The 13626-nt window shown below is 44.5% G+C and overlaps 1 pseudogene; it reads left to right on the forward strand.

The window, feature by feature from the left end:
* The first annotated feature begins 11667 nt into the window (after nt 1-11667).
* LOC142434749 (snurportin-1 pseudogene) lies at nt 11668-12605 on the forward strand (annotated as a pseudogene).
* The last annotated feature ends 1021 nt before the right edge of the window (nt 12606-13626 follow it).

The following is a 13626-nucleotide window of genomic DNA, read 5'->3' on the forward strand; positions in this document are numbered from 1 at the left end:
GGAGAGGGATAGAGGAGTGGTGTCTAGGTTACTAAGACCATGGGAAACATGTGTTTTCCAATGGCCTTTGGCAACCGACCCCTGTGAAAGGGTCGTTCCACCCCCAAAGGGGTCGAGACCCACAGGTTGAGAACCGCTACTCTTAAGGCTCTCAAGCCCAAGTTTGCTAACCCCTGGTCAGGAGTCAGACCCTAGCAGATATACACTGACTGCATTGGTTACAAGTACCTATCTTGTAATCTCTAATAAAATATGCATGTCTCATTCATGACCCTGTTGTGGTTTCCCCTTAGTGTTTTAATCATTTTTGGGTGGTACATACAATTCTTATCACAATCCATACATCCATTGTGTCCAGCACATTTGTGCATTTGTTGCCATCATCATTCTCAAATCCTTTGCTTTTTATTTGAGCCTTTAATATCAGCTCCTAATTTCCCCCCTTCCTCACCACTTCCCCCTCTCTCATGAACCCTTCTTAATTCATAAATAGTTATTAATTTGTCATATCTTACACTCCCCGACGGTTCCCTTCACCAACTTTTGTATTGTCCAACCCCCAGGGAGAAGGTTATATGTAGATCCTTATAAACGGTTCCCCCTTTTTACCCCACCTTCCTTCCAACCTCCAGGTATTGCTACTCTCACCACTGGCCCTGAAGGGATCATCTGACCTGGATTGAATTTTTGACAATTTCCTGTATTCCATACCTTACTGAAATACTCTTTATTTTTTTCTTTTTAAAATAATTTTATTGGGGGCTCATACAGCTCTTATCACAATCCATACACCATCCACTGTGTCGAGCACATTTGTACATTTCTTGCCATCACCATTCTCTAAATATTTGCTTTCTACTTGAGCCCTTGGTATCAGCTCCTCATTTTTTCCTCTCCCTCCCCATCACTCACTTGTTCATGGACACTTATGAAGTAGTATTATTTGTCATGTATTAAAGTGTCCGATGTTTCCCTTCACCCACTTTTTTCTTGTCCATCCCCCTTGGAGGGGGTTAAATATAGATCCTTGTGATCAGTTATCTGTACCAGTGTACATTCTCTGGTCTAGTCAGACTTGTAAGGTAGAATTGGGATCATGATAGTGAGGAAGGGGGCGGGGGATCATTAAAGAATTAGAGGAAAGGTGTAAGTTTCATCAGTGCTACACTGCACCCGGAGTGGCTCCTTTCCTCCCTGCAAAAATTCTGTAAGGGGATGTCCAGTTGCCTACAGATGGGTTTTGGGTCTCCACTCCGCACTCCCCCTCATTCACAGACAGGAACTAGAAACACAAGGAATCCCGGACAGATAAACCCCTCAGGACCTATAATGAGAGTAGGGACACAAGGAGGGCAAGGGGTAGGTTGGGGTAGAAAGGGATAACTGATACATTCAGAAGCATCGTGGAAGCATTCAACTAAATTCAAATAAATAAAGGGTATGAAAGAAAAGACCACCTTAAATATTAAAATAAGTGAGAGGGAAGATTTCTCTCATGGAAAAACCGAGAGAACTTTCTGAGGAGTCCAGAGGGAGGTCACCTGAGCAGGTCTTCCATAATACCACAATCCCATCGACTACAGGAAAGTTTACAGCAATCTCCTTCTGACAGAGACGCGTTTCACTTCCCTCAACTGTGGCCAGAGGAGATGTGCCAGAGGCAGAGTCCGACTAGGTGCTCTGCAGCTGGACGTCAGGTGCTCTCTCTTCCAATGCCTTCTACAAAGAGGGGCTCACAACCTCATTTCTGATACTTTCCCCCTTCTCCATACTTGCATTTTGTTCTCCATTCTCTTGGGACGTCTCACAGACAGCTGTGCTTCTTCCATGTGGACTTAGTTGATGCCGCTTTTAGATGGCTGTTCATTTGAATGCCACAGTAAAATGTAAACAAACAGATGGGTCTTGGCTGTTTCTATGACAGCAATCACATGGAGTAATGTCTAATGGGCATAGTCCTAAATGAGTAGACCCTACTCCTACAGTGCAAAGATGGGTAAAGGTAAGGCTCTCAGCAGTGATACTCTGGTGAAAGGGAAGAATGTTGTCAGTGAGGTCCCTAATCCAATGAGGGCACAGAGGTGGATAGAGACGCCAGAGTTGGCAGGAGAAGAAAGAGGTGGGTAGATGGCCTAGAGAGCCATGCAATAGCTAAATATACAGAATGGCCTTGAATGAACCACATGACCCTCAGAAATATGTATCACTACACTCCATTTACTTAACATTTTATTACTGTTATTCACTTAATTCCACACTTTTTGTTAGTAACATTAAGGATTACTTAATAATATTTCTATTTTTTATCTCCTTCAATCCGTTCACTAATCCTTGTCTTCACTAATGCCCCAGCTTCTCCATGTGACTGTTAAAATAAGAGATAACCATCAAAATCCCTTCTATTTGAAAACAAGATTTTGTTAAGGTATATTCTGTAAATAATTTCTGTGGAAGACAAATGGAAAATCTTCACGAGGGTGTGAGTGGGGGAGGGAGGTGCAATAAGAGGACCTTAAACCAAGGGCTCAAGTATAAAATGTTTGGGAAATGATGTAGGCAGCATATACAGAAATATGTCTGGTACAATTGATGTATGGAATGTTATAAGAGTATAAGAGCCCCCAGTAGAATGATTTTTTAAAAAGGCTCCTGAGATCCAGCCCCAAGAGTGACCAGATGTACAGACAGACATGCAAGCTCCAGACCGAAGCACATGTACTATACACCCTGTATATTTACAATGTGGTGTATAAATGGGACAGCCCTCCAAACCCGTTGGTTGTATGATTTATTTCTTTTTATTTTTTAAAAGAATATCTGAAGCTGTGTCTCCCTCATGACTGACTAGGGGCTCAGCCCGCAGGCCTCTTGGGGCGCCTGTCTCCCCATCCCCAGCATGGGCCCCTACCTAATCCATATGCTAGGTGTTCAGTGGTGTATATTTCTCCTCCTGGACATGGGCACACGCTCCCTGGGACATGATCCTGTCCTTAGTCTTAGCTCATGGGGCTCACTTTCATACCTGGGGGCAGGGAACGGGCACTGAGCTGAAGCCAGGGCTGGCAGTATTCCTGGATGCGGGAGTGCTTGGCTGTCCAGCTTCCTGCCAAGAACTGCCACTGGGGTCAGAGCTGTGCTCCCAGGAAATTCCTCCTCCCAGGACCCCTTTGCGTGAGGCTGTGTCTGCATATTCTATACAAAAGTACTTGTCCTCTCCCTTTGTAAACTACGTTTGACATGGATTAGACAAATATAAACCACTGAAAGAAAGGCATATTTGAACCTAATTCATCTCTGCCCTTTTGATGTGTTTGGTGCTATTATGTAGCGTTAGAGATGGAGAGATGCAGAGAGTGTAGAAAAGCTAGTGGTGGTAAGTTGAACATCGAATATGGTAAACCAAGGAAATATGCATGCACATAAATTACCGTGATGGCCAGAATATCAAAAGTAGTGTGGTTGGCCAATCAACAAATCTCACTTGGAAGAAGGACAAAGAGAATATTCCTTAGGGGCAGCAATGAAGATACTGTGTATTACATTCTGTTGCGAAGTTATCTGCAGAGAGAAATCCCTGGAAAAAGACACCATGCTTGGTAAAGTAGAGGGGCAGTGGATAAGAAGACCATCAACAAGATAGGCTGCCACATGGCATGAAACAATGAACTGAACTTCAGAACACATTGACGGTGGTGCAGGACTAGCCAGTGCTTCCTTCTGTTGTCCATTGCTCCGTATGACTGAGAAAGGATTACGTAGCACCGAACAAGAGCGATGGAAACTGATGAATACAGGGGATGGAGGTGTAGCAAGTGATAGAGACGACAGGTGGACAGAGAGTAGTGGTGGGTAGGTAGCCTAGAGAACAATGCAGTAGATCACCCTATTTCTTAACAGTTGCGTCTCTGAGCATTGACTGTAGATTTCTGTGAATTGGGACTCTGGATAACTTAATCTTTCCCCTGTGTGTCATCCTCTTCCTGCTCTAGTTATGTGAATTTTTGCTTTCTTCATGAATTATCCTCCGTACTGAAAGCTGCACAATTTAATCTGCCTCAGAAAGTACTGCAAGCGATTCTTCTTTTTCCATCGAGCTGGCTTGTATGGTCTCCATTTCATAGGTTTATAGTGTGTCTTCTCCCAATCCTCAGGCCACATTGCTCCTCATGTAATCAACTTTATTGCACATTTGAGCAGAATTCAGATTCTGAATAGGATAATGATCACCTTTCCTGATTGAACACCACTCAGTATCCCTTGAGGTGATTCTCCTCCTGCGGAGTCCAGGACCATCAGTAATTGAAAGCCCAGCAAAGTGCTCGATCCTCCTCATTAGCGTCAACCGCACCCCAGTCACACTTCAGCTACTTTTCAGTGGCAGCATCTCATCGTATCCGTGGCTCTATATCAGACAAATGTCTGCTACTCTTCAGTGTCTAATCCCTCAGCAGGGGACCATTTCCTCCTGCCTTCTTGTCTGTTCTTAGCCTCTAAGTTCAGCTAAAACCCGTTCACTTGGAATTCATCGCTGTATTTTCAAATGCTGGTGACATAGCTTCCAGAATCATAGACACACAGAAGCCCCCACAGTTCAGCAAATAGCTTCCGATCACAGAGAGAGAACTCAGGCAGTGCGTAATGGAAGAAACACTTGCTGGTTAATCATCTCTAGATTTTTGTTACTGTGGTCCAAATATCTTTGTCCTCCCTAACTTGGAAAACTCCTACTTATCCTTCAAAACCTAGTTCCATAGATAACTCGGACATGAAGTATTATACCTTCTTCGATGCAGAGCACGATCACCCATATCTTCCTGCGGAACCCCACCCCCCAATTGTTGCATCCTACACCATTCATCATCCATCTCAGCGGGGAATTCCTAAATCCACATAAAGCAGTTGAAAAAATGAATATGTCAACGCCTCTGCGTCACCGGAAGTGCGTCACCGGAAGTGCGTCACCGGAAGTACTCTGGGCATTGTGGAATTGGGAATAAAACCCGAGCCTACCGAGTTCTCCAGTGCTTGTGAGCAGAGAAAGAGGCTGAATTGTCAGGAGTGAAGAGTTTTGAGCAAATACTGCCGACCAGACTTGCACCCCAAGAAGATCCCCAAGCTCATGATGCCCAAGTACCAGCTGTATAAGGTGCAACTGAGGATCCCCTTCCACATGAAATGTAAGACGTGCGGAGAGTATGTCTACAAGGGCACGAAGGTCAGTGCGCGCAAAGAGACGGTGAACCATGAGGACTACGCTGGCCTGACGATCTCCTGCTTCTACATCAAGTGCAAGCACTGTGGGGAGGAGTTGACCTTCAAGACAGACCCCGAGAGCACAGACGACGCCCTGCAGCTGGAGCCTCGTGTAACTTGCAGGCTGAGACGCATCAGGAAGAGAGGGTGCCAAAGGAGCCGGAGCACCCCGTGAAGGTGATGGGGAGGCGCACCGAGGACTCCCAATTGGAGATGGAGGTGCGGGAGATCCTGCAGCGGCTGGACCAGCGGCAGGCCCACGTGGATTTCAAGGTCGTGATGCAGCAGCACCGCCTGACAGAGGAGCAGCAGAGGCAGAAGCAGGAGGGAGACCAGAAGGAGGTGGCGGCCCTGATGGAGGAAGTAAAGAAGCATCGACTAGGGGCAGTCACCGGGCCCGGTCCTCCCGCCATCCTGAACCAGCTGCCAAATGCCAAGAGGTAAGAGAGCTATGAGCTGAGTCTAGGGAGTCTGGACAGCACAAGGTCTCAGCTGCCTGGCCTGGTAGTTTTAACAAGGACCAGTGAGGATAGCAGTCTACCACTGGGCCTGAGGGGGCCAATTCCCATCCCTGCTTGGAGCGGGTAGGCAGCTATCCCGAGATTGAGGACAGTCGCGCCAGAGGCCCATCCCTGAGCCTCCACTACAAGTCCAACCATGCTAGCCGGGCCAGAGCTCCCATAACTGGGACGTAGCAAGCAGCAGGACTTGGTGCCCCACCTCCCATATTCTGTGACCCAGGGGCCTGGCGCTGAAGTTGTAGAATGGGACTGTTCTGTTTTGTATATAATTATTTCATTTGGAGAAACCAACAAGAAAAGTACACGAGCTACTACTACAGTGTCTGGAGAAAATGTTCTAGAATTGAATTTGAAGGCAGAGGTACAGCTCTTCCTTGATCTTATTGAATCGTATCACATTTTCGATGCAGTGAAAATGAAACTGGTAAAACCAATAATGCTAAAAAAGTTTGACTGTTGATAAGAATCTTCTCCAACATCTTATCTTTGTTAGAGCCTAGATCCTGAGCACACAGTCTGGACGACACTTTAAGAGAAAAGAAAGAAAGAAAGACTGAAATCATCTGCAGATTAACCACACCCGACTGAATTCCTTGGGATCAGAAGACAAGGAAGCAGCTAATCTAGCCTTTCCCATCCCAAGATTTCCCGCTGAAAAAAGGAGCGTGATGTGAACAGTCCTGTTATCTCACAGGAAACCACGTGAATTCGATTATGGCAGACATTGTTTTTTTCAGCGTCATTCAGTCGGCTCCGAGGCACAGGGACCCGCGCAGGAGAGAGGGAAAGACTGCACACTCTGCGCCATCCTCACAACCGTGTGTAAGTGTGAGGCCTTCGTTGCAGCTACTCTGTGAATCCATCACGTCAATGGCCTGCTTTTGTCTCTCTGTCCTTTTCCAGGAACTGATCTCTCCACAAAACAGGTCCAAAATATGTAGCTTGACGTCCCATCATCCACATCTGTAAGGAGCAATCTGGTTATACTTTATATATAGATAATATTATGTTATAATATTAAAAACACAAATAAAAGTATATATACTTGTCCGTTTGGCATACCCTTCCTCAATAGAAATTGAGCACTGTTTCCTTGTTATGTTGCACAACTTTCTCTTGATCCACTTAACCATTCAACGACGAAGTATTTCGGAATGCCCCTTCTCATGGCTATCCATACTTTGTTATCATGCACAGTTTCTGCATTGGAGGCAGCCAGAGTCTGTTGACGCTTGGCCTTAACTTGCTCTTTTTGAGGATATCTTCAAACGGGTGCAACAAGACTGTGTCCACAGTGTGGCAGTGTTTTGCAGCTGGAACTGCTCAGCCTGCACTGATTTGCCTCTTGTTTGTACCAGATGGTTCATGTGAGAAGTCTCAGACTGTCTGGACACATTTTGGGCTCATCACATAGGAGGTGGAGAGCCAGGACTCCAAATGTACAATGGTGACAAAGAGATACAGTCATCTCCTACAGGGAGTCCCCTACGTTTATCCTTCTACAAGGGATATTAGGAAAGAATGGGTTTATGTTTGTGAAAACCTTACATGTATTGCAATTATTTCTTGTATAATGGGCCTGTGAAACACAACACGAGCATGTTTACTTTTTGGGTGAAGTGAATGTGTTCTATGTTGCATTATGCACCTATGTATTTACTTGCTCTGCTCAATAGAAACAGTACAAAAAATTAGAGTGTATTGCTTACCTTCTAGAATTCATAGGTTTTCAACCTGTGTGTCTTGACCCCTTTGGGGGTCTCAAAGGATCCTTTTGTAAAGGTTGTCCGATTCATATCAATAGCAAAATGACAGTTATCAAGTAGCAAGGGAAATAATCTTATGGTTGGGCTCGTCACCACAACTTGAGGAACTCTATTAAAGGGTCGCGCATTAGGACGGTTGAGAACCACTGCCCTACATCTTTCACACCTCCATACCTATTGAGGGTCCTTGATACGTCTTTATAACTTGTCTATGTGCAAGGGTACAAGATCTGTGTCAACTTGCTGATGTCACGACTCTCATTAGTGTGGAAGGTATGTAAGCATCTCTGTTTGGAGTCGAAGTTTAGGATTGGAAGAACAAGCACACATCCTGCCAAATGCAAATGATGCAACCCAACTAGCTGGAAGGCAGCCAAACTTGAAGCACTTCCTGATGCAGATGGGAGACAAAGTCTGGCCAGGATCTAGCGTCCCACAGATGTTGCAAGGTTATAAGGAAGGTACCTCAGAACCCACGGGGAGAGAACCTTATCTTTCAGGTGAGGTCCTGAAGTTGGATTCCACCTACCTAAACAGTAAGACAATGATGTTTCCTTGTTTTATAAACCATAATTGGTAATGCTTCTGACATAAGAGCCGTTGAGAAGAGAATATACTGTGCCCTTCTCCAGAGGTCAGTCCTTTAAACATGCCCAATGTGATCCAATCATCCCTGCAGTGCTCCAGATAAATGCAATTGATGTGGCATGCTTGGTAAAGCATTGGGGCGATTGCCACCAGGGTACTCATTCAAACCTACCAGGCAATCTGTGGGGCTTGATGAGGTCATCTACCCCTGGAGAGATCAACTGTCTGTAGGCAGCCAAGGAGGCACTTTTACTCTTTCCCATAAGTTGGCTCTATGTTGGAAGAGACAGAGTACAAGTGTGTTTGTGCTATGGGAAATGAGTTACACAAATGAATATCCATAAGGGTACTATTTTGCATATGGGACAATCTGTGGACTAGAGCCATTTCTGTAACCAATTACTTAATCCACTCTCATCTGCTAACACACCTCCTCAAAATGTTCTATGTTCTATCAGTCACAGTGGGTGAGGTTTGATGGCTGACAATTTATCTCAACAGGGTTGGGTCTGGAGGCTAAGGGTGTGTTCTGTTAGGATGGCATCAGCCTGGTGGATAAAATGACCAAAAATACCATCACTTCCCTGCTGAGACCTGCTGTGAACAGCCAATGATGGGGAAGCTAGCTATCTTGTGGGTGTGGTTTTATGAATTAAAATGACTCTGAAAGCTCTCTAGCTTTGTTCTGGACCTGGACCCTTCCTCTGTCCTGAAGGTTTGGAGACTTGAGAGAGAATCCTGCCATTATCTCTGTATCTATGGAAATTGTTGGTCTCAACACCCTTGGGAAGAAGTTTGTCCTTTGACCTGCCATCTTGGATTCATCACCCACTGGAAATACTTGATCAAAGATAAGAGTCAAGATTAAAGTCTGAGCCTTTTTAACCTTTCCAATGGTGATTTGAAATAGGGAGTAACATGAAATCTAAATAGTTCAAAGGTGCTGAGTGGGGAAGGTCCTAGAGGTTGAGGTGTGGCATTCCAAACTTGTCTTTCTTTGAGGCCTATGTGAATTGAGTGCATTCAATATTGCATTATGAATATATAAATATATTTGCTCTACCCAGTCTAATCAGGGTGTTGTGTTTACCCTCTATCTCCTTCACACCTCAGTACCTATTCAGGGACTTGATGCATCTTAATAGCTTGCTTTTGTGCAATGGTTCATTAAATGTATCATCTTTTTAAAATACATTTTATTAGGGGCTCATACAACTCTTATCACAATCCATATATATACATACATCAATTGTATAAAGCACATCTGTACATTCTTTGCCGTAATCATTTTCTTTTATTCCCCCACATTTTATTAGGGGCTCATACAACTCTTATCACAATCCATACATATACATACATCAATTGTATAAAGCACATCCGCACGTTCCCTGCCCCAATCATTCTCAAAGCATTTGCTCTCCACTTAAGCCCTTTGCATCAGGTCCTCTTTTTAAATGTATCATCTTGCTGAGATCATGATTCTCTGTAGTGTGGCAGGTAAAGAAGGGTGTCAGTTTGGGGGATGGGCTCCAGTGTGGAGTTATTCATCTATTAATCAACTGTTGGAGTTTTCAGAACCACCGCTGTTTCCAGTTCAGAGTGATGAGAACCTGCTCCCATAAAGACATTTAATAGTGGTCCCCAAGTAGGTGATCCCGTCCACTGAGGTGAAATGGAATGGCCCATTCAGTGATACCTGTATTTTAAATAGCGGAGAATGATGGGGCTTTCTTCTCCCATTCAGAATTACAGTCGTGGAATCCCATAGGGGTGGTTTACTCTGTCCTGTGTGGTTTCCATTCATCTGCATGGACAGTGGCAAGAAGCTCCTTTTACTCTTTGTTTGAGAGCATGCACTTTAGTGCAAACCTTGTGCTTGCTTAATAATTATAGACAGCTTCTAAGTGAGTGTTTGCTTTTAATGATGGACTTAAATATCCACTCAAGACTTCAATCCTAGAATTGTTTTTAGATTCTCGATGTCGGGTGACAACTGAATAACAACTCTTCTAAATTATCAAGGCGTTTCAGTGGCTGTCTTTTTTGTGGACCCACAGCAATGCTGCCGAAACTCTCATGTGTCTGAAGAGTAAGTTGAAGCCTTGCTATTCAACCCTCTCAGAACCCCACCACAAACCCTAAAAGCAGAAAATTTAAGGAGGGTAGAGAATCATGTCCTAGACATGTAAACCAGAGATAGCTTAGTCTTCTGTGGTCAATTTTCACCTGGTGGATGAATAAGACCCTCTTGATTACAAAGCTATTAACTGAAAGCTGTGCAGAAAATGCCTGTCTGACTATGCTTCTTTGGATAAAGTCAGGCCAAGCTTTCTTGGGGTGTGAGCCTATTCCCACCTCTCTTTTCTGTGCCACATCTACCGAATGACATTCTCGATGTTCTCACTATTATAACTTGAAGGATTTCCCCCTTGGGCATCATGTTTCATGTTAATATTTTAATTTTTCTCCTGAAGTTGCTCTTTGAAATGTTCTGTTCAGCATTCTTTCATCATTTCTTCCATTTGCTTTAGTTACATTTCTACCAATGGCAGGATTCAGAGTCTCTTAGATGTCCACTTTGGTCATTCTACCTTTTGTGTCTTGTGGAGGACTTTTCTTTCTTCATACAAGATGTTATTGATGTCATCAAACAGCTGGTCCAGTTTCCTGTTGCTAGTGTTTACTCAATCCTATCTGTTCTTGAGATGGCTTTGACATTCATGTGGGATGGATCTCAGGTTATATTTGTGCTCTCACGTAGTTGATTCATTTCTTCAGCTTCATGGCCCCAGCTTCATTTTTGACTGCACATAATGACCTCCTCCAAAATCTCTTAAGTTAGGGCTTAAGTCTCAGCACTAAGTTTTTTGGATGTTACACATAACTTTCCACTGCCCAAAACAAAACAAAACAAAACAAAAACCCCAAATCAAAAACCACTTCCGGAAATGTCTTGAGATCATGTAACAATGAAGTTGTTCATCTTGCCCTCTGGTAGGGTGCATTGGAAATTGCATTACTTGCATGCTTCTAAAGATGGTCCAGGGAGAAGCAGTGTTTTAGGGCTCCCTGGGCCTGTCCTTGATGGACAGGACTGTCGGTTGCATAATCAGGAGTCCTACCTTGCTCAGATGCCTCATTTGAAATCAACAATCTTCTAAACTCTTTAGAACATAAACTATGTGTCCCAATCTTGGTCCTCCTCTGGCTTCCATAATTCCCCTCTTATTGTGATTAATGGTCTTACAATTACTCATGAATTTGTACAGCTTCCAGTATTCCAGGACGTAGTGAAGTAAAATCCTGTCTTTGAATGGTCTGAAGAACCAAGACTTCATGGATTGGCATCCCTAATGTGTCTGAGTCTTTGTGTCTTTCATAAATGAAGGCAGTTTGTCCCCAACTTATCTTTGGTGTTAGGGTCTCTTTTGTACTGAAACACTTGTCCAACTTCTGTAGTGGATTTGATTTCTGAAGATTGCACAGGCAGAAGTCAGTCGTGCATACCTGCCATTTGGTCCATAAAGGTTGCTGGAAAGATGGAAGAGCTGAGTCCAGCCCTGGCTAGCAGATTCTCTGTGTCCTGAGATTTGAACGGCCGTGCAGCCTCACACCCACGCCTGTCCCAGTACAAGCCCAAGTGCAGTTCCTTGCAGCAGGATGAGCTGCACCGTCGTTATTGGAACTTCAGAAATGCAAGCGACTGGCCTCTGTGAACCACACCAGAATGCTGGCTGAAGATGACTGGACTAGAGTGGAGAGTGAGGAGGAGGAACACAGGAAAGATGATGAAGACATGGATGTTGATATTGACGAGAAACTCCCCAAGCGCTATGCCAATCAGTTGATGATCTCTGAGTGGCTGATTGATATCCCCGCGGACTTGGGGCAGGAGTGGATTGCGGTCTTGTGCCCCATTGGAAAAAGAGCGCTCATCGTGGCCTCCAGGGGTTGCACCAGCGCCTACACCAAGAACGGTTACTGCGTGGACAGGTTTCCTTCCCTCCTGCCGGGAGGCAGCAGGCAGAGCTCATGGACAGCTACCGACGACACCATTGTGGAGTGCATTCACAGCGAGGCGCACCAGACCTACTACTTTCTGGACCTGATGTACTGTCAGGGACATTCCCGTTTATGACTGCCCCACTGATTTCTGGTTCTACTGGATGCATGTGTAGTTAGCCGAGGAAGGCGACCTGGGAGAGCAAACAAAGCTCAATCCTTTTAAATTTGTGGGACTCCGGAACTTCGAGTGCTCCCCAAGAGGCTGTGTGAGGTTCTGGCCACAGGCTTCCCTTTTGTGGCAGACGGGCTACTCTTCAACCACAAGCAGATCCACTAAATCAGGGGCACCATCCCCCTGGTGGGCTGGCTATGGCCTTACATGGTGCTGCTGGCCTGCAGACCACCCAGCAAGAGTACACAAGGCACCAACTGCAACAAATCAGCCAGCAAAATTAATGCTGTTATTCTTTAGAGTTAGTGAATGTTGCAGGGTATAGCATTGATAACAACATCCTGGTTAATAAAATAAAAATTGTACCATCATGGTGAAAACATTAAAGGGAACAAGGATATTAATTAAAATGTTCTGATTTTGATTACATAGGAGCATATTTAAAAATAAATAAAAATAAATGACTACTGGGACTTGCTGACATGGGGGTTGGGGGAAGGAGGCAGGTTATCCATCAGTCAACAAGATGGCCTTAATGTGGCTAATGTTTGTCTAAAGTATACTTGCAAATTTTACCTTGTGATTTCCCGAATCCTTCTATCACCAAGACCATATTTTCCAACTGTTTCCCCTACCTCATTGTTTCCTAATTTCTCACTCCAATTACCAATAATTATCTATGCCTCTTGACTACATGATGGGTCAATTTCATACTGAAGTGATTGGAAAACTACTTCAGCTTCTTCATTAGTGAATCGTGAGGAAATTTTACTCATCATTGTATTGACAAGACTTTCTTGTACTCCCATAGATATCCATCACAGAGAGCATTGTAGTTCAATACAGATCTCCATGTTTCCATTTGTTGAATGCACCATTATGCCTCTTGAGTTTGCCTTTCCTGTAGAGTAAGCCTTGGGATGGTTCGATTCAATGTGCAATGACCACATTTCCTACTGATCTTTGATTTATCCACCTCACCAGCTGCTGAGGTCACTGTCCACCATCTGTCTGCCCATATTGGATTCCAACACCTTAGGATCAACATAGACAGAGGAAGTATCTAGACTGAAATGTAAGCCTCACATGGGTCTTGCGAGTCTCTCCCACTGTGAGTTGATAAGAGGAGTAACAAAGCCAGAAAGCTCCCTTCTGAGGAGCTCTGGGTGCCATGATCCAGTTTTGGAGGGCAAGGACAACCAGTGTAGCTCTCCCAGAAGTTTGAGCAGACGTCTCGTACCATTCACAAGTCAGGATTGCTCTTGGAGCAGATTGATCAGCAGAAGCAGCAGGAACCCACCCAGGCTCCTGGACCTGGGCA

Source organism: Tenrec ecaudatus, chromosome X (genome assembly GCF_050624435.1).
Source record: "Tenrec ecaudatus isolate mTenEca1 chromosome X, mTenEca1.hap1, whole genome shotgun sequence".
In the NCBI taxonomy this organism is placed as follows: domain Eukaryota; kingdom Metazoa; phylum Chordata; class Mammalia; order Afrosoricida; family Tenrecidae; genus Tenrec; species Tenrec ecaudatus.